The sequence below is a fragment of the Orcinus orca genome, chromosome 3, assembly GCF_937001465.1.
Source record: "Orcinus orca chromosome 3, mOrcOrc1.1, whole genome shotgun sequence".
In the NCBI taxonomy this organism is placed as follows: Eukaryota; Metazoa; Chordata; class Mammalia; order Artiodactyla; family Delphinidae; genus Orcinus; species Orcinus orca.
The window spans coordinates 58,444,825-58,470,192 of record NC_064561.1 but is presented as its reverse complement, the minus strand read 5'-3'; the positions used below and the strand labels follow the sequence as shown (position 1 = coordinate 58,470,192).

The window sequence follows — 25,368 nt, the reverse complement described above, 5'->3', positions numbered from 1 at the left end:
TGTAGTTCTTGTTCCTTTCTTCTTTTGCTCTCTTCCCTTGTGACTTGATGACTATCTTTATCATTATATTTGGATTCCTTTCTCATTTTTGTGTGTGTATCTATTACAGATTTTTAGTTTATGATTACCATAAGGTTTATACATAAACATAACTGTAAATATACATGTAAATACATTTCTTTTAAGTTGATGATCTCTTAAGTTCAAGTGCATTTTTACAACCTTGTATTTTTACTCCCTTACCCAAACATTTAATGTTTTTGACATCATATTTTACATCTTTTTGTTTTATCTTTTAACTGCTTAGTGTGGATATAGATGATTTTGCTACATTTGCCTTTTAACCTTCCTACTAACTTTATAAGTGGTTAATCTACTACCATTACTGTATGTTTGTCTTTGCCAATGAGATTTTTCCTTTCATAATTTTCATACTTCTAGTTGTAGTCTCTTCTTTTCCACTTAGAGAAGTCCCTTTAACATTTCTTGTAAAGCTGGTTTAGTGGTGCTGAACTCTTTTAGCTTTTGCTTGTTTGTAAAACTCTCTCTCTTCAAATCTGAATGAAAGTCTTGCCAGGTAGAGTATTCTTGGTTTCAGGTTTTTACTTTCATCACTTTAAATACATCATACCACTCCCTTCCGGCCTGTAAAGTTCCTGCTGAAAAGTCAGCTGATGGTCTTATGGGAGTTCCCTGGTACATACTAGTTGCTTTTCTATTGCTGATTTTAACCCCTATCTTTCTTTATCTTTTAATTTTTACTATTTAAATTACATTGTATCTTGGTGTGGATCTCTTGGGTTCATCTTGTTTGGGACTCTCTGAGCTTTCTGGACCTTGACATCCGTTTCCTTTTCCAGGTTAGTGAAATTTTCAGCTATTATCTATCTCTTCAAATAAGTTCTCTGACCCTTTCTCTCTTTCCTCCTTTTGGGACCCTATAATGCAAATGTTAGTACACTTGAGGTTATCCCAGAGATTTCTTAAACTATCCTAATTTTTTAAAAGTCTTTTTTCTTTTTTCTCTTCAGCTTGGGTGGAAACTACTCTGCCTTCCAGTTCATTGATCCATTCCTCTGTATCATCTATTCTACCATTGATTCGTTCTAGTGTATTTTTTCAGTTATTGTATTCTTCAGCTCTGTTTGATTCCTCTTTTTATTTTCTAACTCTTTGTGAAACTTCTCACAGTGTTTAACCACTCTTCTCCTGAGTTTACTGAACACATCTTTATGATTACCTTAAACTCTTTATTGGGTAAAGTGGTTACCTCCACTTCACTTAGCTCCTCTTCTGGGTTTTTATCTTGTTCCTTCATTTGGAACATATTTCTCTGTCACCTTATTTTGCCTAATTTGCTGTTTTTATTTCTACATATTAGGTAGGATGGTTACATTTCCCAAACTTGGAGAAGTGGCCTTACGTCAGAGACTGCTATGGGGCCCAGCAGCAGACTCCCCTCTAGTTACCAGAGCTACGTGCTCTAGGGGTGCCCCCTAGGTGGGCTGTGTGGGCCCTTCTGTTGCGGTGGGGTGGACTCCTATGGGTAAGCAGGTAAGTGGGGCTGGCCCCGAGCCTGGTTGGCTGTCAGGTCCTGCCTCATGCAGAGGCTGCCAACCCACTGGTGAGTGGGGCCGGGTCCTGGCATGTTTGGCTGTGTGGACCAGGGAGTACTGTGGCTGGTGCCAGCACTCTGGTGGGTGGGGTTGGGTCCCAGGATGGCTGACTGCTCGGTTGGGGGATCACGGGACTGCTGCCCACAGGCTGGTGGGCAGGTAAGCCCCTGGCACTAACAGGCTAGAGGAAGGACTCCAAAATCGCACTTGCCAGCACCAGTGGTAGAATGAGCTCCCCAAAATGCCCTCCACCAGTGTCTATGTCCCCAGAGGGAGTTCCAGTTGCCTCCTACCTCTCTGGGAGGCACTCCAAGATCAGCAAGTGGGTCTGACCTGAGGTCCTTTCAAATTACTGCCCCTGCATTTAGTCTTGGAGCATGTAAGATTTTGTGTGAACCCTATAAGATTGGAGTCTCTGTTTCCTACAGTCCTCTGGCTCTCCCATACACAAGCCCCACTGGTTTTCAAAGCTAGATATTCTGGGGGCCTTCCTTCCCATGCAAGACCCCTGGACCAAGGAATATGATGTAGAGCTCAGACCCTTTGCTCCTTGAGGAGAACCTCAGCAATTGTGATTTTCCCCCTGTTTGTGGGTCCCCCAACTTGGGAGTGTGGGTTTCGACTATACCGTATCTTTGCCCCTCCTACCTATCACTTCACTGTGATTCCTTCTTTATATCTTTAGCTGCAGAAAATCTTTTCTGCTAGTCTTCAGGTCATTTTCATCGACAGTTGTTCTGTAAGTAGTTGTAATTTTGGTATGCACATAGGGGGTGAGCTCAGGGTCTTCCTACTCCCCCATATTGGCCACCTCAGCTATTATTTCTTTAAATAAACTCTGTGCTCCCTCCTCCCCTCTTTTCCTTCTGGGATACCTATTACCCTAACGTTGCTATTCCTAAAAAAGGTGGATAGCTCTTGTAGACTTTCCTCACTTTACAAAATATTCTCTTTTCTCTTCCACTTATGTCATTTCTATATTTCTATCTTCAAGCTCTCTAATTCTCTCTTCCATATGGTCTGCTCTATTTCCAATGCTTTCTAATGCACTCTTTGTCTCATTTACTGAGTTCTTCAGCTCCAGGATTTCTATTTGGTTCTTTTTAGAATTTCAATCTCTTTGGTAAAGTATTTCTTATGCTCATTAACTTTATTCCTGAGCTTACTGAACTGCCTTTCTGAGTTTTCTTGTAGCTTGTTGAGTTTCTTTATGACACCTATTTTGAATCCTCTGTTCGATCATAATATTTCATGACCTTAAGTTTGGTTTCTGTAGAAGTGTCATTACCTTTTTGTGGTATAGTGTTATTATTACTGTTGTTACTGTACTGCTTGATGAGTTGTTCCTCTGCCAGTGCGTTGACGTAGCCAACTTGCTACTTGATTTTAATGATTCAGTTGTTTAGAAATTAGAGGCCTTTCTTTTCATTTCCAGTAAGTGGCGCTATAGCACACCTTTTTGGTTTCTCTTACCTGAGCTGCCTCTGATTCTATTTGAGAGTCCGCACTTTCACCCTCCACTGCCTCAGACAGAGGTGTCGCCCCATGCCAGCCTTATCACTGATTGTGCCTCTGGGGTTGTTCGGTTTGCTGGTGCCACCACTGTAAGTGAGGGAACGTAGGGTCAGAGTCATGGGTGTCTCTGCAGCTGCAGGGATAGGGTCCTAGGTCGTGCTGCTGCTGCTGCTGCCCGCTTACCTATGGCCTAGGGCACTGTTGCAATCAGGAGGCTGGAGTCATCTTACATTTAAGTCTTTAAGTCATTTTGAGTATATTTTTGTATATGGTGTGAAGCAGTGTTCTAACTTCATTGATTTACATGCAGCTGTCCAGCTTTCCAAGCACCACTTGTAAATTCTTGCCTCCTTTGTCAAAGATTAATTGACCGTAGGTGTATGGGTTTATTTCTAGGCTCTCTATTCTATTCCATTGATCTATGTGTATGTTTCTGTGCCAGTATCATACTGTTTTGATTACTGTAGCTTTGTAGTATTGTCTGAAGTCTGGGAGGCTTATGCCTCCAACTTTGTTCTTGTTTTTTCATTGTTGTTGTTCTTTTATTTTCAGGATTGCTTTGGCAATTCTGGGTCTTTTATGATTCCATATAAATTTTAGGATTACTTGCTTTAGTTCTGTGGAAAATGTCATGGGTAATTTGATAGGGATTGCATTAAATTTGTAGATTGCTTTCCATAGTATGGCCCTTTTAACAATATTAATTCTTCCAATCCAAGAGCATGGGATGCCTTTCTGTTTCCTTGAATCATCTTCAGTTTCCTTTACCAATGTTTTATAGTTCTCAGTGTATAAGTCTTTAATGTCCTTGGTTAGGTTTATTCCTAGGCATTTTATTTTATATTTTTGATGTGGTTTTAAATGGGATTGTTTTTAACTTTCTCTTTCTGATATTTCATTGTTAGTGTAAAGAAATGCCAAAAGATTTCTGTATAATAATCTTGTATCCTGCTACATTTCTGAATTCATTTATCAGTTCTAACCATTTTTGTGTGGAGTCTTTAGGGTTTTCTATATAGAGTATCTTGTCATTTGCACATAATGATAATTTTACCTCTTCCCTTCCCATTTGATACCTTTTATTTATTTTTCTTGTCTGATTGCTGTCACTAGGACTTCCAATACTATGTCGAATAGAATTGGTGAGAGTTGGCATCCTTGGCTTTTTCCAGATTTTAGCAGGAAGGCTTTCAGCTTTTCACCACTGAATGTTATGTTGGCTGTGGTTTTGTCATAAATGGTTTTTATTATTTTGAGATATGTTCCCTCTATATCCACTTTCACAAGAGTTTTTATCATGAATGAATGCTGAATTTCATCAAATGATTTTTCTGCATCTACTGAGATGATCATGTGGTTTTTGTCTTTTCTTTTGTTGATGTGGTGTATCACATTGATTGATTTGCATATGCTGAACCATCCTTGTGACTCTGGGATGAATCCAACTTGATCACAATATATGATCCTTTTTATGTGTTGTGGGATTCAGTCTGCTACTATTTTGTTGAGGAATTTTGCACCTATATTTATCAAAGATTATTGGTCTGTAATTTTCTTTTTTGGTAGGGTCTTTATCTGGTTTTGGTATCATGGTGATGGTGGCTTCATAGAATGACTTTGGGAGTGTTCCCTCCTCTTCAGTCTTTTGGAAGAGTCTTTTCGGTATAAGTTATTCTTTGTGTGTTTGGTAGAATTCCCCAGTGAAGTCATCCTATCCTGGACTTTTTTTTCAGGGAGTTTTTTAAATTACAGATTCTATTTCACTTCTAGTAATCAGTCTGTTCAAATTATCTGTTTCTTTTTGATTCAGTTTTGGCAGGCTGTATGTTTCTACACACTTGTCCGTTTCTTCTAGGTCATCCGTTTTGGCATATAACTGTTCTTAATATTTTCTTATGATTTTTTTGTATTTCTGCAGTATCAGTTGCTATTTCTCCTCTTTTATGTCTTTTTTTAATAAGTAAAAATTCTTTTTTAAAAATTTATTTATTTATTTTTGGCTATGTTGAGTCTTCATTGTTGCGCACGGGCTTTCTCTAGTTGTGGTGAGTGGGGGCTACTCTTCATTGTGGTGCTCTGGTTTCTCATTGCAGTGGCTTCTCTTGTTGCAGAGCACAGACTCTAGACATGTGGGCTTCAGTGGTTGTGGCACGCAGGCTCAGTAGTTGCGGCACACAGGCTTAGTTGCTCCGTGGCATGTGGAATCTTCCCAGACCAGGGATCAAACCTGTGTCCCCTGCATTGGCAGGCAGATTCTTAACCACTGTGCCCCAGGGAAGTCCCTATTTAGGATTATTTTTGTTTTTTGAGGAAGACCTGTATCACTACAAACTTCCCTCTTAGGACTATTTTTGCTGCATGCATAGATTTTGTATGGTTGTGTTTTGTTTTCATTGTTGTTTGTCTCGAGGTATTTGTTTTTTTATTTCCTCTTTGGTTTCATCATTAACCCATTAGTTTTTTTAGTAACATGTTTCTTAGTCTCCATGTAATTGCCTTTTTCTTTGTTTCTCCTCCTGTGGTTGATTTCTAGTTTCATGCCATTGTGGTCAGAAAAGATGCTTGAAATAATTCTTACTCTTTAAATCTGTTGAGGCTTGTTTTGTATCCTAGTATGTGAGCTATCCTAGAGAATGTTCTATTTCACTTTTGCGATCTAAAATCTGAAGATATTTACATTTAGAAGTAAAAGTATTTGTACTAAGTAAAATAATTCCATGTAGAATAAAAAAATAAAATTCAAGGAAAAAATAGCCACATGGATTATTGGGAACTCTACATAAGTCTTAAAATTTTCAAAGAAGAATGAATTCTCCTATAATAATACAAATACAAATTATTGGATGAAAGTCACTGCAGAAGACAGTGGAGGTTAGGATGTTAGATGTATTCACCTCTATCTTCCTTACTGACTCATTATTAATTAAATTCTAATTGACATTAGATCCTGGAACTTAACCTGAGCCGTTTTCCTCAGTTGTGTAGATGGGTCTGAGTACAGGAAGCAACAAGTCACCTGCCAGGCTTGTTAGGAACACTGATGATTCATCAGTGGGAGAGGACCACACTGCACAATATTGCACTTACCTGAGCCAGGGCAGCACCAGAGGAAGGCAAGGAATGCAGGCGAGCCAGAACCCAGCACAACGGGGGAATTCCCTCAGCTCCCAGAGGCCTCGTGCTGTGGTCAGCACCATCAGAACCAGCCAATGTATGGAGAGAAGTTTGCAAGACATAAGGGCCTTGAGGAAGAGAGAAAATTGTAAGAAATATGATATTTTTGATTATGTTGCCAAACCCTGTGTTTATACACATTGACAAATTAGAATTCTGTGGTCACAGAGGTGAGTATATATAAGACACAAATTTGAGCAAATTTCCACTGGAGTAAATTAACTTCTAACTGTGCCTAAATTTTAACTATTGTTTGAAAGATTCTTATATCAAACAGGTCTATTAAGAGAGCAGAAGGAACATGTAATTTTCAAAAAACATTTGTATCATTTGAGTACAACATAATTATACTACTGCAAATATTTTTTCTTGAAAATTCTCCAGTTTAAAATAGAATTACCTTCATTATCTAAAACTAATGATCAAAACCATCTCATGAAAGCCTCAGACTCCTTCTCTGTATCTAAAACTATCCCATTCCCTGAGTTCAGTTTATTAATTAGTCATCATGAATTAAGGAGAAAGCTCTACAAGTCATAGAAATTAGGTTCCCTGATCTCTAGATAGTAGGATTACTTAAAATACTCCTGAAATTCTTCATGCTACCTTGGTTCTTCCTGTTCAATCTATTTTTTTCTGTAGGCTAGGAAGCTCCCTGGTGTGAATAGCATTTACCAAAACTTTTCAGAGTGGCAGAGTTATATATTTTACATCTGATTCCCTAAATTAGCTAGTCCATATGCTTCCAGCCACTTATTTCTTTTTTTGAATCATTCTGCCTTCTGGTGTTTCTCTGAAAATACTTTGAAGCAGTTACTGTACTCTCTGCTGTGTTTGCTGTGTATGAACTTACTGGACTTTTATCCACTGACTCAGTAACTGAGATCATGAGGTAAACACTGTTCTCTTACTCCCTCTCCTTGAAAAACAAAACCAGTTTCCAAAGACAGTCACATTGTCTAGCCAGTTTCAGCTTCCTTTTATAAAATTCCCTAGGACTCATTGGCTTGCTTAGGAAAAACGTATTGCTTATTTCTCTGATCCTTTCCTGCAACAACTAGAATTTCATCATATAAGATAACATAATCAGAACTTGTAGGTACAAGCCTCACTTTAGCTGTTTTAGTTTTGCTCTAAGATTGTACAGAGACAAAACATCCCCACGCCTCTCCCTCTGCAGATGGCAGAATGTCATCTGCTTTTATCATTTCTATGGCTTGCAATACTCAGAGCAGTATCTTTGGTCAAGTCTGTTTTCCACAGTCTAATTGGCACTCACTGTTAAAAACAACAGGTAATAATCACGTGCCAAATTTTAACTTATTAATGAAAAAACCAATTAGAAGACAATGGGGTTGGTGGCAAGAGCATTTGAAGAACATAGTTCTGTACTATTCAAAGGGAAAAGAATCGAAAATTGCTCAGTCAGATGAAAAATCTATAAATATTCTTCAAGAGAACAAGCCTATAAACTTTAGGGTTATCTTCTCCACAATGCAGCAAAATATCAAACCCTATAATTTTCAATAAACTAACCGCTAACTTTACAGAGCTGTCTGTACCCTTGCCAACTGTTAATTGTTAGTTATATTCCAGAGTCAGATGAAAGCCTAACTGATTTCTCTGATGAAGCTTTAGCATGATATGAAGGAATCAAGCAATGAGCATTTTGCCTTTTTCCAGGTTTGGAATAAATTTTTCCTCAGCATCAGCTCAGTCCTTTCAACCCTCAGAGGATACTTCCTAGTTCCTTGGTCCACTGTCTCAAATCACCTGCCTGCTACTCATCCATGGACTGAGGTCTACAGTCCAACAGCTCTTGAGTAACTGAATGAAATAATCACTTAAGTGAACTTGGGAGCAGATCCTTCCCTAATCAAATCTTCACACGAGTCCTCAGCACCTGAAAGCTTGACTGAAGTCCTGTGAGAAACTGTGAGCCAGAGGACTCAGCAAAGCCATGCCCAAATTCCTGTCCCACAGAAACTGTGAGATAATAAATGTTTGTTACTTAAAAATACTAAACTTTCACCCAAGGCAATCTACAGATTCAACACAATCCCTATCAAAATACCAATGGCATTTTTCACAGAACTAGAGCAAATAATTTTAAAATTTGTATGGGAGCACAAAAGACCCTGAGTAACCAAAACAATCTTGAGAAAGAAGAATAGACCTGGGGGAATCATGCTTCCTGACTTCAGACTATACTACAAAGCTACAGTAATCAAAAGAATACGGTACTGGCACAAAAACAGACAGAAAGATCAATGAAACAGAATAGAAAGCCAGAAATAAACCCACACACTTATGGTCAATTAATCTATGACAAAGGAGGCAAGAATAGACAATGCGGGAAAAGACAGACTATTCAATAAGTGGTGGTTGGAAAGTTGGACAGTTACATGTAAAAGAATGAAATTAGAACATTTTCTGCGACCATATACAAAAACAAACTCAAAATGGATTAAAAACCTAAATGTAAGACTAGAAACCATAAGACTCCTGGAAGAAGCATAGGCAGAACACACTGTGACATAAATTGTACCAATATTTTTTAAAATCTGTCTCCTAAGGCAGAGGAAACGAAAGCAAAAATAAACAAATGGGATCTAATTAAACTTAAGAGCTTTTGCACAGCAAAGAAAGCCATCGACAAAATGAAAAGACAACATACCAAATGGGAGAAAATATTTGCAAATCATATATCTAATAAAAGGTTAATATCCAAAATATATAGAGAACTCATACAACTCAACAACAGAGAACAAACAATCCTATTAAAAACTGGGCAGAGGAGCTGATAGACATTTTTCCAAACAAGACTTTCAGATGGCCAACAGGCATATGAAAAGATGCCCAACATCACTTATCATCAGAGAAATGCAGATCAAAACCACAAAAAAAATCACCTCACACCTATCAGAATGGCTATTGTTAAAAAGACCACAAATAATAAATGTTGGCGACTATGTGGAGAAAAGGAAACTGTTGTGCACTGTTGGTAGGAATGTACATTGGTGCAGCCATTGTGGAAAACAGTATGAAGGTTCCTCAAAAAACTAAAAATAGAGCTACCATATGACACAGCAATTCCATTCCATAGTATATATCTGAAGAAAACAACACTAATTTGAAAAGATACATGCACACCAGTGTTCATAGTAGCATTATTTACCATAGTCAACAACAGATGACCTGTCCCTCAACAGATGAATGGATAAAGATGTGGTACACACACACACACACACACACACACACACATCAATGGAATATTACTCAGTCGTAAAACGAATGAAATTTTGCCATTTCCCACAAGATGGGCAGATCTGGTGGGTATTATGCTTAGTGAAATAAGTCAGAGAAAGACAAATACTGTATGTTACCATTTATATATGGAATCTAAAAAATACAAATGAATGAATATGACAAAACAGAAACAGACTCACAGATATAGAAAACAAAGTAATAGTTACCAATGCGGGTGGTAAGGAGGCGGCAGCGTCCTGGGCGGGCGGGAGGTGCACCAGCAGCGGCAGCGCGAGGGCTGTGAGGGCTGGGCCAGCCGGCTGGCAGACTACGATGCGGAACTTCTGCGCGGGCCCCCAACTGCACGCGGAAGAGCACGCAGTCGGACCTGGCCTTTTTCAGGTTCCCATGGGATCCAGCCAGTTGCCAGAAGTCGGTGGAGAATTGTAGGAGAGCAGACTTAGAAGATAAAACACCTGATAAACTAAATAAACATTACTGATTGTGTGCCAAACACTTTGAGACGTCTACGATCTGTAGAACTATACATTTTGCAGAGGCATCAGAAAACTAAAGAATGATTGGGTTATTGTATTTCTCAAAATTACTTGAAGCAAATACATGTGAAGTCATTGGGAGAGTCCTTATAGGACAGTTCTTCGAGATAATGCAATGCCAACAATATTTGATCTTACCAGCCATTTGAATAATCCACATAGTAGACACAGAAAACGAATAAAAGAATTGAGTGAAGATGAAATCAGGACACTGAAACAGAAAAAAATTGATGAAACTTCTGAACAGGAACCAAAACATAAGGAAATAAACAGCAACAATGCTCAGAACCCCAGTGCAGAAGAAGGGAGTGAAGAGCAGGGTGAAGACATTTTAACTTTAACCCTTGAAGAGAAGGAAAACAAAGAATACTTAAAATCTTTATTTGAAATTTTGATTCTTATGGGAAAACAGAACATACCTCTGGCTGGATATGAAACTGATGAAATCCCAGAAGGTCTCTTTACTCCTGATAACTTTCAAGCACTGCTGGAGTGCCGGATCAATTCTGGTGGAGAGGTTCTGAGAAGGTGCTTTGAGACAGCAGCAGTTAACACATTGTTCTGTTTGAAAACACAGCAGAAACAGATGCTAGAGAGCTGTGAGAGCTGCATTTGGGAAGAAACCCTAAGGGAAGTTAGAGACTCACTTCTTTTCCATCGTCACTGACGATGTGGTGGACTTAGCAGGGGAAGAGCACCTGCCTGTGTTGGTGAGGTTTGTTGATGAAGCTCACAACCTGAGAGAGGAATTTGTGGGCTTCCTGCCTTATGAAGCGGATGCAGAAATTTTGGCTGTGAAATTTCACACTACGATAACTGAGAAGTGGGGATTCAACATGGAGTACTGTCGTGGCCAGGCTTAGATTGTGTCCAGTGGATTTTCTTCCAAAGTGAAAGTTGTTGCTTCTAGACTTTTAGAGAAATATCCCCAAGCTATCTACACACTCTGCTCTTCCTGTGCCTTAAATATGTGGTTGGCAAAATCAGTGCCTGTTATGGGAGTATCTGTCGCATTAGGAACAATTGAGGAAGTTTGTTCTTTTTCCCATCAATCACCACAACTGCTTTTAGAGCTTGACAATGTAATTTCTGTTCTATTTCAGAACAATGAAGAAAGGGGCAAAGAACTGAAGGAAATTTGCCATTCTCAGTGGACAGGCAGGCATGATGCTTTTGAAATCTTAGTGGACCTCCTACAAACACTTGTTTTATGTATAGATGGTATAAACAGTGACACAAATGTTAGATGGAATAACTGTATAGCTGGCCGAGCATTTGTACTCTGTAGTGCAGTAACAGATTTTGATTTCATCGTTACCAACATTGTTCTTAAAAATGTTCTATCTTTTACAAGAGCCTTTGGGAAAAATCTTCAGGGGCAAACTTCTGATGCCTTCTTTGCAGCCAGTAGTTTGCAGTGCTGCATTCACTAAATGAAGTGATGGAAAATATCGAAGTTTATCATGAATTCTGGTTTGAGGAAGCCACAAATTTGGCAACCAAACTTGATATTCAGATGAAACTCCCAGGGAAATTTTGCAGAGCTCAGCATAGTAACCTGGAATTTCAGCTAACCTCTGAGAGTTACTATAAAGAAACTCTAAATGTTCCAACAGTGGAACACATTATTCAGGAACTGAAAGATATATTCTCAGAACAACACCTCAAAGCTCTTAAATGCTTATCTCTGGTACCCTATGTCATGGGACAGCTTAAATTCAATACATCAGAGGAGCATCATGCTGACATGTACGGAAGTGATTTACCTAATCCTGACACACTCTCTGCTGAGCTGCATTGTTGGAGAATCAAGTGGAAACACAGAGGGAAAGATATAGAGCTTCCATCCACTATTTATGAAGCCCTTCATCTGCCAGACATCAAGTTTTTTCCTAATGTTTATGCATTGCTGAAGGTCCTATGTATTCTTCCTGTGATGAAGGTTGAGAATGAACGCTATGAAAATGCGTGAAAGCGTCTCAAAGCATACCTGAGGAACACTTTGACAGACCAAAGGTCAAGTAACTTGGCTTTGCTTAACATAAATTTTGATGTAAAACGCGATTTGGATTTAATGGTGGATACATATATCAAACTCTATACAAGTCAAGTCAGAGCTTCCTACAGATAATTCAGAAACCATTTAAAATACCTAAGAGACTTTTAAAATAGGCTTTCTCTTATATTTGATATTTGAAAAAATCTGTAAGAAATCTGAAAATACCTTTCAGAAAAGTTGTAAGGTGTACGTAGGCCACTTAATCACTGAATATCTTGATCTGTAGGCCTCGCATTGAGTACATTAGTCATTGATAATCTTCCTGTTTAAATGGCCCGTTTGAAGTCCTATGCTTTGGAGACCTAACCGTTCTTCCAGAAGATAGCATTGAAAGTACCATGTTACACTCTGTGTGATCTCTGCTAATGGCACTTTGAAATTGTATTAGTTAAGTCATTTTAGATATAACATTTGTCACTGTGGATCCAATTGTCAGGTACTGAGTTATCAGTTCTTTGAAGAAATAAATTTTGAGGAGGTGTGGGAGGAAGGAATACATTTTACAAAACATTACAATGAAGCTCATGACTGACCTTTGAATAGTAGGAGTTTTAAGTATGCTGTTAAAAATCTGTAAGGGACAGTTAAGAAAATTATCAGACTGTAAGAGAAACGTGTGAGTTTGCCAAACAAGGATTTCAGTGTAGATTTTGTCTTTATCAAATGAAGTTGAAGGAACAAGTTATAGTTAAAGTTTGAATGGAAGAGCCTTCCCTTGTTGTTCCACATCTGATTGTTGCTGTTTACATTCCTTTATTGAGCCTACATCTTCATAAGCTTTTTGACAGATATATGTTGAACACTTCTCTTTCATGGTCAAGACAGGATCAGAGGCCATGGATACTGACAACTGATTTCTCTGTTTTCTTCTGTCTTTTTCCATGACTGTATCTACTGTCTCACCTTGGTTTACAAGCAAAACCTAGAAAACCTACAAAAATAAGTGTTTTGTGGTTTATCTAGGAATAATACAGAAAATATTGCTGTTATTTTTGGTGAAGAAAATCAATTTTGTATAGTTTACTTCAACCTAAATAAAATGTGAATTTTGTTTAAAAAAATAAAAGTTACCAATGTGGGGAGGTAGGAGATTAAGAGGTACAAACTGTGTACAAAATAAATAAGCTACAACGATATATTGTACAGCACAGGGAATACATCCAATATTTTATAATAACTTTAAATGAAATATAATCTATAAAAACTTTGAATCACTATGTTGTACACCTGAAACTAATATAATACTGTAAATCAACTATACCTCAGTTTAAAAAAAAGGAAAAAAAGATACAGATTAAAATTAGCCAGGAAAAAGATACACAGGGAAGAGTCTAGAAGAGCCATCAGATGCGAGCTTCCATCTGTCCTCTCCCAGTGGATTGATACAGACAACATTTAAGTCTTCTATCAACAATGAGAGACAACATGCACAAAGTACTGCCAACCCATGAAGTTCACTTGAGCCTTGGTGTCCAGAGTTTTTATTCAGGGTCAGTCATGTAGACAAGGTGTGCATACATGGCTGACCTTCGTTACTTAGTCTCTAGCCTCTCAGAGGCCAAACTGATACTAAGTGTCCCAAAGCCCCATGTAAAAAAGATGCTTTTATCAGGCAGGATATTCCAAAAACTTAGAGGTTACCTCCTGGGAGCCTGGCAAGTGGTCAAACCTTTCTTTGAAATGTGCAGGTTTTAGACAACCCAGGCCTACTGAGTTTATCTTTTACTGCAGAGAAGCACACTCTTTCTTGAAATCCAGAGACTTTTGGTGCCTGACAACAACAGGAGTGGCAGTAGCAATGACAACAGGCACCATGCACCACTACAGGTGCTAGAGACATGAGAGCAACTGAGTCTGCAGACTCAGGACAGTTAATCTCAGCCCTGGCCAGAGCAGCCTTCATAGGCCCAGGAGGAAGTGGAGCCAGCATGTCCACGGCAGGCACTGTGAAATATACTCAAGAATGTTTAAAATGGCTGCAGCAAGGGCCACAAGCCTGGCCTTCTAGTATGTCAGCAGGAACTGCTGATCTCTCCCCAGAGGGCAGCGTGAGTGTGGTGATTACAGAAGCCTGTTGCAGAAACAGCTTAAGATTCAGTAGTGGGACACCTCATCCCAAACTTGCAGGGTTAAGGCAACACAAGTGAATGGAACAGAAGCCAGAGAGTTTCCCAACCCAAGAATGAAACCCAAATGGAAAGAAAGGGAAAGGATAAGTTCCAATTAAAGCCATTCCAACACCATAAGGTGGGGCAGTACAGAAAAACCCTCATATTATCCATATGCTGGTTAGCCTACCAGGGAACCACTAAGAGTTAAAAAGAAAAAAAGGAGGGAAAGGCCAGGGCATCCCAGGGAAGAGAGGATGCAGCTTCTCCCCCATCATAAATACTGGACTCAACCTACCACATAGGAGTCTAAGTGGGTGGCCAGAAAGCCCTTCCTTCTGTGAAAGGGCCTATACTAAGGCCTCTGTGAAGAATAAGTGAAACAGTAACCCTCTTCTCAAGGAGCTTGCAGTGTAGTAGAGTGGATTGCAAACTTTCTTTTTTTTTTTTCTTCAGCTGCTCATGAGGATCACAAATACCAAATCATGGGTCATGCAGGGTATATATTGATAAGCACAAGAAAGAAATTGAGTGAAATTGAAGTGATCTGACTGCATCCCTCTCTGGACTATGATCTCCATAGCACATGATCTCTGGACCATGATCTCCTATAGGGCACTGGGTCAATTCAATTGTGTAGTGAATTGACTGTCTCTTATGGAAAGAAAAACTTAGACTTCCTGCTACCTGTTCTGTGCCAGGTGCTACACCTGGTGCTTTACAAGCATAACTCATGCTTGTAACAATTTTATGCTTAAGGCATTTTCATCTCAGTTTGAAGAAAGTCATATGAAGAAAACAGAGGCTCAGAGGACTGAAGTGACCTGCATAAGTCACACAAGCTAATATGTAGTAGAGCTAGAATATCACGCTGTGTCTTTCTGACTATATAACCTGTGCTCTTTGCCATATACTGGGAATTATTTCTTTTAATTACTAATGTAATAAGTGAAAATGGGTATTCATTTTAAAGAGCAAGCATATAAAAGTTATGTAAAAGTTGCAGGACTTCCCTGGTGGTCCAGTGGTTAAGAATCCATCTTGCAACGCAGGGGGATGCCAGTTCGATCCTCGGTCAGGGAACTAAGATCCCACATGCCTTGTGGCAACTAAGCCCGCACACCGCAACTAGTGAGCCCACGCACCACAACTAGAGAGCTTGTGTGCCACAACTACAGAGCCCTGGTGCTCTGGAGCCCGTGCACCACAACTAGAGAGAAGCCCACACGCCACAACTAGGGAGAAGCCCATGCACCACAAGGAAGCACCTGTGCGCCACAGTGAAAGATCCAGTGTGCCACAACTAAGACCCGAAGCAGCCAAAAAAATAATAAATAAATAAATAAATATTAAAAAATAAAAGTTGCAAATATAACAGTGTCCTGATATCTTTCAACCAGCTTCCCCTCACGTTAACATCTTACATAACCACAGTACAAGCATGAGAATCAGGAAATTAACATTAGTACAATGTTATTGACTACTGTAAAAACTGTATTTGAATTTCATAAGTTTTTCCACTGAAACTATTTTTGAAAAGGTCCAATCCAGGATCTCACACTGCACTAGTTATTTCTCCTTAGTCTCCTCTAATCTGCAGCAGTTCCTCAGTCTTTCCTTGTCTTTCATGACCTTGACACGTTCTAAGGGCATTGATCTCCTATTTTAATGTTCCTCAATTTGGGTTTGTCTGATATTTCTTCATGATTAGTCTGAGGTTATGCATTTTAGACAAGAACACTGCAGAAGTGATTTTGTGTCCTTCTGAGGGCATCCTATCACAGGATTTAGGTTGTTGATATGTCTTATTACTGGTGACTTTGACTTTGATCACTTGGTTAAGAGGGTTTCCATCAGGTCTCTCCACTGTCAAGGTAATATATTTTCCTTTGCAGTAAATAAATATTTTGGAAGAGATGGTATGAAGCTCTACAAGTATATTTCTTCCCAAATTTTCACCTCCTAATTTTAGCATCCATCAGTGGATTTTATCTGCAGTTATTCCTGTGGTATTGACCTAATGGTGATTTTCTGTTTTCCTCATTCCTTTCACACTCATTAGTTGGAATTCTACAGCAAGGAAGAGCTATCTCTTCTCCCTCATTTATTTATTCAATTATTTATATCAATATGGACTCATGTATAAGACTCTGGAATTTGGTTGTATCCAGATTGCCAAAGATCTCAAATACTATGTTAAGAGTTTGCACTTGATTCATTGGGCAATGGAGAGCCACTGTGGCTTTTTTTTTTTAAGCAGATAATTAATATAGACATTATTAATGGCTTTTGAATCAGAATCCATCAGTGAATTAGTTGAGGATCAAAGTAAGAATCCCTTCCTTCCCTCGTTGTCCCTGTAGGTCCTTTGTTGCTTATAGCTCTGGCTCTTCTATCTAGGGCTTCAAGTAAGAGCCCCAGTACAATTGGCTTTTAAAAAAAATAAATTTCAAAGCCTACCCTATTACACAAACAGTAGTCCCATGTTCTGAGTAAGAAGATACAGCAGTTTTGGCTCATTGTTAAAGAACCTCAAATCCCACACTACTCCATAGTGGCCCCAGGTTCTGAAAATAAGAGACCCAGAAGGACTGGCTCATTGCTGACAAAGCTCAAAGCCTACCTTATTGCACAGACAGTGGTCTGGGGTTCTGCAAGAACCTCAATGCCTACTGTACTGTGCATAATACAGAGGTGGACATCATCGGGTTGCAAGCTGTGGAGGAGAGCAGCACGTAATCCATCACACAGACAGAAGAGCATGGGAAGGGCTGGAGGTCACTGGTGCCATCATATCTAAGATAAGGAGACAGTAACCTGTTAAGCCCATCAGAAGAAGAGCCAGAACATGAAACCAAGCTGTTTTCAGTTTAGCGTCCCTTAGTTTTAAATTCATTTTTAGAATGAATTACTATCTTCTTTTTGAACTTATGTATTCCACAGCATAGAAGTGACCTCACAGTGGATTCTGTGACATCAACCAAGCTTCAGCCTGAGACGACCCTAGTCTCCAGTCAAATGGAGCCTCACCTCATACCCCCGCTCCATGGAGCTGATAGAAACACTCTACCTCACATTAACCTCTGTCTATCTTTGGTTCCTCAAGGTTATGGCTGAAAGTCACCTTCTGTGGGCTGGAAAGCACCACCACCTCCTTCTCTTGCTTGTCTTCCCTTTGAAGGTCCCTGAACATAGATACTATGTCTGGCCTGTAGAGGTGCTATTTACAGTAGCCAAGATATGGAAGCAACCTAGCTGTCCATCAAAAGATGAATGGTTAAAGAAGAGGTGGTATATATAATACAATGGAATATTACTCAGCCATAAAAAAGAATGAAATTATGCCATTTCCAACAACATGGATGGATGTGGAGGGTATTATGCTTAGTAAAATAAGTCAGAGAAAGACAAATATTGTATGTTTTCACTTATATGTGGAATCTAAAAATTAAAACAAAGGAATGATAGGGCCTTTGAGACAATATGGTATAGTACAATGGTCCTTAACACTGGTCTCACTTAATAATCACCTTTTAAAAATAAAATTACCAGTGCCACATTCCAAAGGAATTCTCAAAATTTTGTAGAAAATTTATATTTAAAATATAATATTATGTGGCAATTCTGGAAATCAGATTCCACCCTCTCCCCAGGGTTTGTTGTTGTTGCTGCTGCCATTGTTGTTGTTGTTGTTGTTAGTATACTGACTTAAAAAATTGAAGTATACTTGATTTACAATATTATATTATTTTTGAGTGTACAGCATAGTGATTCATTATTTTCACAGATTGTACTCCATCATAAGTTATTACAAAATAATGGCTGTAACTCCCTTTGCTATGGAATATATCCTTGTTGCTTATCTATTTTACACATAGTAGCTTGTAACTATTAATCCCAAACCCCTAATTTGTCCTTCCCCCATTCCCTCTCCCCTTTTGTAACCACAAGTTTGTTTCCTTTATCTGCAAGTCTATTTCTGTTTGCATATACATTCATTTGTATAATTTTTAGATCCCACATAATAAGTGAACAATAAGTCTTTCTCTGACTTATTTCACTAAGCACAATATTCTCTAGGTCCATCCACATTGCTGCAAATGGCATAATTTTGTTCCTTTTATGGGTGAATAATATTCCATTGTGTGTGTGTGTGTGTCTGTGTGTGTGTGTGTCTGTGTGTGTGCACATTTGCACACGTGCACCACATCTTATTTATCCATTCATCTGTTGATGAATACTTAGGTTGCTTCCATGTCTTGGCTGTTGTAAATAGTGCTGCTATGAACACTGAGGCTGCAGTAACGTGTTGACATAAGTCTTAGCAATATTCGTTTGGATTTATCTCCTCAGGCAAGGAAAACAAAAGTAAAAATAAACAAATGGGACCTAATTAAACTTAAAAGCCTTTGCACAGCGAAGGGAAACTATCAACAAAACAAAAAGACAATACTGGAGTGCATGCATCTTCAAATTAGTATTTTGTTTTTTCCAGATATATGCCCAGGAATAGAACTGCTGGATCATTTGGTAGTTCTAGTTTTAGTTTTTTGAGGAATCTCCATTCTGTTTTCCATAGTGGCTGCACCAATTTACATTCCCACCAACAGTGTACAAGGGCTCCCTTTTCTCTACATCCTCTCCAACATTAGTTATTTGTAGACTTTTTCATTACAGCCATTCTGACAGGTATGAGGTGATATCTCATTGTGGTTTTGATTTGCATTTCCCTCGTGATTAGTGATGTTGACTTTCTGAACAAATTTTAGATGAATGAAATCAAAAACACAATACACCAAAACTTGAGTTCAGGTAAAGCAGTGCTTAGATGGAAATTTATAGCTATAAAAACCTACATAAAGAAAAAGATAGGCTAATGACCCAAGCAAGATGTCTGCCTCCAACAAGAGTTCAAGTAGATGAACACTCTCTGATACTTCTGCCACCAGCTTTTAGGACCCCAAAGAGAGCAACAGCCATCCTCTGCCTCTGCAGGACACACCCCAAGACCAGCAGTGGACAAATCTGGAAGACACCATCTAAACCAAGTGATTAAAAGTTTACATCAACAATAATGGGACAAATCAACATCACGTGCCTCCTGGTATAAGAAGAACAAAGCACCACTTCTCAGAAGGCAGAAAGCAGAAGCAAGAAGAACTACAATCCTGCAGCCTGTGGAACAAAAACCACATTCACAGAAAGATAGACAAGATGATAAGGCAGAGGGCTATGTACCAGATGAAGGAACAGGATAAAACCCCAGAAAAACAACTAAATGAAAACCCCAGAAAAACAACTAAAGGTGATAGGCAACCTTCCAGAAAAAGAATTCAGAATAATGACAGTGAAGATGATCCAGGACCTTGGAAAAAGAATGGAGGCAAAGATCGAGAAGATGCAAGAAAAGTTTAACAAAGACCTAGAAGAATTAAAGAACAAACAAACAGAGATGAACAATACAATAATTGAAACGAAAACTGCACTAGAAGCAGAATAACTGAGGCAGAACACATAAGTGACCAGGAAGACAGAAGGGTGGAATTCACTGCTGCGGAACAGAATAAAGAAAAAAGAATGAAAACAAATGAAGACAGCCTAAGAGACCTCTGGGACAACATTAAACACAACAACATTCGCATTACAGGGGTCCCAGAAGGAGAAGAGAGAGAAAGGACCTGAGAAAATATTTGAAGAGATTATAGTCGAAAACTTCCCTAACATGGGAAATGAAATAGCCACCCAAGTCCACGAAGTGCAGAGAGTCCCATACAGGATAAATCCAAGGAGAAACACGCCGAGACACATAATAAGAACATTGGCAAAAATTAAAGACAAAGAAAAATTATTGAAAGCGGCAAGGGAAAAACGACAAATAATATACAAGGGAACTCCCATAAGGTTAACAGCTGATTTCTCAGCAGAAACTGTACAAGCCAGAAGGGACTGGCATGATATACTTAAAGTGATGACAGGGAAGAACCTACAACCAAGATTACTCTACCCAGCAAGGATCTCATTCAGATTCGATGGAGAAATCAAAAGCTTTACAGACAAGCAAAAGCTAAGAGAATTCAGCATCACCAAACCAGCTCTACAACAAAGGCTAAAGGAACTTCTCTAAGTGGGAAACACAAGAGAAGAAAAGGACCTACAAAAACAAACCCAAAACAATTAGAATATGTTCATAGGAACATACATAACGATAATTACCTTAAACATGAATGGATTAAATGCTCCAACCAAAAGATGCAGGCTTGCTGAATGGATACAAAAATAAGACCCATATATATGTCATCTACAAGAGACCCACTTCAGACCTAGGGACACATACAGACTGAAAGTGAGGGGATGGAAAAAGATATTCCATGCAAATGGAAAACAAAAGAAAGCTGGAGTAGCAATACTCATATCAGATAAAATAGACTTTAAAATAAAGAATGCTACAAGAGACAAGGAAGGACACTACATAATGATCAAGGGATCAATCCAAGAAGAAAATATAACAATTACAAATATATATATGCACCCAACGTAAGAGCACCACAATACATAAGGCAACTGCTCACAGCTATAAAAGAGGAAATTGACAGTAACACAATAATAGTGGGGGACTTTAACACCTCACTTACACCAACAGACAGATCATCCAAAATGAAAATAAATTAGGAAACAGAAGCTTTAAATGACACATAGACCAGATAGATTTATTTGATATTTATAGGACATTCCATCCAAAAACAGCAGATTACACTTTCTTCTCAAGTGTTCATGGAACATTCTCCAGGACAGATCACATCTTGGGTCACAAATCAAGTCTCAGTAAATTTAAGAAAATTGAAATCATATCAAGCATCTCTTCTGACCACAACACTATGAGATTAGAAATGAATTACAGGGAAAAAAACATAAAAAACACAAATACATGGAGGCTAAACAATATGTTACTAAATAACCAAGAGATCATGGAAGAAATCAAAGAGGAAATCAAAAAATCCTAGAGACAAATGACAATGAACACACGAGATCCAAAATCTATGGGATGCAGTAAAAGCAGTTCTAAGAGGGAAGTTTATAGCTATATAAGCCTACCTCAAGAAACAAGAAAAATCTCAACCTTACACCTAAATGAACTAGAGAAAGAAGAACAAACAAAACCTGAAGTTAGCAGAAGGAACGATATCATAAAGACCAGAGCAGAAATAATGAAATAGAACCAAAGAAAACAATAGCAACGGTCAATAAAACTAAAAGCTGGTTCTTTGAGAAGATAAACAAAATTGATAAACCCTTAGCCAGACTCATCAAGAAAAAGAGGGAGAGGATTCAAATCAATAAAATTTGAAATGAAAAAGGAGAAGTTACAACAGACACCACAGAAATACAAAGCATCCTAAGAAACTACTACAAGCAACCCTATGCCAATAAAATGGACAACCTGGAAGAAATGGACAAATTGATAGAAATGCACAACATGCCAAGACTGAACCAGGAAGAAATAGAGAATATGAACAGACAAATCACAAGCACTGAAATTGAAACTGTGATTAAAAATCTTCCAACAAACAAAAGCCCAGGACCAGATGGCTTCACAGGTGAATTCTATCAAAAATTTAGAGAAGAGCTAACACCTAACCTTCTCAAACTCTTCCAAAATATAGCAGAGGGAGGAACACTCCCAAACTCATTCTACAAGGCCACCATCACCCTGATACCAAAACCAGACAAAGATGTCACAAAGAAAGAAAACTAGAGGCCAATATCACTGATGAACATAGATGCAAAAATCCTCAACAAAATACTAGCAAACAGAATCCAACAGTACATTAAAAGGATCATACACCATGATCAAGTGGGGTTTATCCCAGGAATCCAAGGATTCTTCATATATGCAAGTCAATCAATGTGATACACCATATTAACAAACTGAAGGAGAAAAACCATATGATCATCTCAATCGATGCAATTTTGACAAAGCTCAATCGAGCTTTTGACAAAATTCAACACCTATTTATGATAAAAACCCTGCAGAAAGTAGGCAAAGAGAGAACTTTCCTCAACATAATAAAGGCCATATATGACAAACCCACAGCCAACATCGTCCTCAATGGTGAAAAACTGAAACCATTTCCACTAAGATCAGGAACAAGACAAGGTTGCCCACTCTCACCACTATTATTCAACATAGTTTTGGAAGTTTTAGCCACATCAATCAGAGAAGAAAAAGAAATAAGAGGAATCCAAATTGGAAAAGAAGAAATAAAGCTGTCACTGTTTGCAGATGACATGATACTATACATAGAGAATCCTAAAGATGCTACCAGAAAACTACTAGAGCTAATCAATGAATTTGGTAAAGTAGCAGGATACAAAATTAATGCACAGAAATCTCTGGCACTCCTATACACTAATGATGAAAAATCTGAAAGTGAAATTAAGAAAACACTCCCATTTACCACTGCAACAAAAAGAATAAAATATCTAGGAATAAACCTACCTAAGGTGACAAAAGACCTGTATGCAGAAAATTATAAGACACTGATGAAAGAAATTAAAGATGATACAAATAGATGGAGAGACATACCACGTTCTTGGATTGGAAGAATCAACATTGTGAAAATGACTCTACTACCCAAAGCAATCTACAGATTTGATGCAATCCCTATCAAACTATCACTGGCATTTTTCACAGAACTAGAACAAAAAATTTCACAATTTGTATAGAAACACAAAAGACCCCGAATAGCCAAAGCAATCTTGAGAATGGAAAACGGAGCTGGAGGAATCAGGCTCCCTGACTTCAGACTATACTACAAAGCTACAGTAATCAAGACAGTATGGTACTGGCACAAAAACATAAAGATAGATCAATGGAACAGGATAGAAAGCCCAGAGATAAACCCACGCACATATGGTCACCTTATCTTTGATAAAGGAGGCAAGAATATACAATGGAGAAAAGACAGCCTCTTCAATAAGTGGTGCTGGGAAAACTGGACAGCTACATGTAAAAGAATGAAATTAGAACACTCCCTAACATCATACACAAAAATAAACTCAAAATGGATTAAAGACCTAAATGTAAGGGCAGACACTATCAAACTCTTAGAGGAAAACATGGGCAGAACACTCTATGACATAAATCACAGCAAGATCCTTTTTGACCCACCTCCTAGAGAAATGGAAATAAAAACAAAAATAAACAAATGGGACCTAATGAAACTTAAAAGCTTTTGCAGAGCAAAATAAACCATAAACAAGACCAAAAGACAACCCTCAGAATGGGAGAAAATATTTGCAAATGAAGCAACTGACAAAGGATTAATCTCCAAAATTTACAAGCAGGAATGTAAATTGATATAGCCACTATGGAGAACAGTATGGAGCTTCCTTAAAAGACTAAAAGTAGAACTACCATACATCGCAGGAATCCCACTACTGGGCATATACCCTGAGAAAACCATAATTCAAAAAGAGTCATGTACCAAAATGTTCATTGTAGTTCTATTTACAATAGCCAGGACATGGAAGCAAACTAAGTGTCCATCAACAGATGAATGGATAAAGAAGATGTGGCACATATATACAATGGAATAATACTCAGCCATAAAGAGAAACGAAATTGAGTTATTTGTAGTGAGGTGGATCGACCTAGAGTCTGTCATACAGAGTGAAGTAAGTCAGAAAGAGAAAAACAAATACCGTATGCTAACACATATATATGGAATCTAAGAAAAAAGAAAAAAAAAAAAAGGTCATGAAGAACCTAAGGGCAAGACGGGAATAAAGACATAGACCTACTAGAGAATGGACTTGAGGACATGGGGAGGGGGAAGGGTAAGCTGTGACAAAGTGAAAGAGTGGCATGGACATGTATACATTACCAAAGGTAACATAGAAAGTTAGTGGGAAGCAGCCGCATAGCACAGGGAGATCAGCTTGGTGCTTTGTGACCACCTAGAGGGGTGGGATAGGGAGGGTGGGAGGGAGGGACGCACAAGAGGGAAGAGATATGGGGACATATGTATAACTGATTAACTTTGTTATAAAGCAGAAACTAACAAACCATTGTAAAGCAATTATACTCCAATAAAGATGTTAAAAAAAAAAAAGAGGGCTTCCCTGGTGGCACAGTGGTTGAGAGTCTGCCTGCCAATGTAGGGGACACGGGTTCGTTCCCCGGTCCGGGAAGATCCCACATGCTGCGGAGTGGCTAGGCCCAGGAGCCATGGCCACTGAGCTTGCGCGTCCGGAGCTTGTGCTCCGCAACGGGAGAGGCCACAACAGTGAGAGGCCCGCGTACGGCAAAAAAAAAAAAAAAAGAGAAAAACAAATATCGTATACTAACGCATATATGTGGAACCTAGAAAAATGGTATAGATGAACTGGTTTGCAGGCCAGAAACTGAGACAAAGAAGTAGAGAACAAACATATGGACACCAAGGGGGGAAAGCGGCGGGTGGTGGTGGTGGTGGTGCGATGAATTGGGAGATTAGGATTGACGTGTACACTGATGTGTATGAAATGGATGACTAATAAGAACCTGCTGTATAAAAAAATTTTTTTAATATTTTTAAAAAGATAGATGTTAAATCAATAATGTAACCTTCTCCCTTAAAAAGCAGAGGAAAAAGAACAGATTAAATGCAAAACAAGAAAATCATAGGATATAATAAAGATTACAGAAGAAATAGAGAACAGAAAAACATTAAACAAAGTCAATGAAACCAAAAGTTCATTCTTAAAAAGATCAATAAAACTGAGAAACTTTTAATTAGGCTGATTAAAAAAAGGACTCAAATTACTAAAATTAGGAATGAAGGTGGGACTATTATCACTGACTGAACAGAAATAAAAATGGCTTTAAGAGAATACTATGAATAACCTATGCCAACAAATTAGATAACCTAGATGAAACAGAAAAAATTCTCAGAAACACTCAAACTATTGAAACTGACTGAAGAATAAATAGAAAATTTGAATAGAATTATAACAAGTAAAAGATTGAATTACTAATTTTTAAAAATCCACATAGAATAGTCTAGGCCCAGATGCTTCACTGGTGAATTCTACCAAATGTTGAAAGCATG

General features: G+C 38.4%; 1 long non-coding RNA gene and 1 pseudogene across 1 annotated transcript in view; one reads left to right on the top strand and one right to left on the bottom strand.

The window, feature by feature from the left end:
• The window catches only part of LOC125963938 (uncharacterized), a 54,317-nt gene extending 37,401 nt beyond the window's left edge, over positions 1-16,916 (bottom strand). Inside the window, exons 1-3 of the long non-coding RNA XR_007476401.1 lie at positions 16,902-16,916; positions 9,782-10,672; positions 6,219-6,373 (exon numbers count right to left, since the gene is read on the bottom strand). This is a non-coding gene — a long non-coding RNA (uncharacterized LOC125963938). The remainder of the gene's footprint in view (positions 1-6,218; positions 6,374-9,781; positions 10,673-16,901) is intronic.
• Positions 9,873-12,267, top strand: LOC101289842 (52 kDa repressor of the inhibitor of the protein kinase-like; annotated as a pseudogene).
• Positions 16,917-25,368: the final 8,452 nt, after the last annotated feature.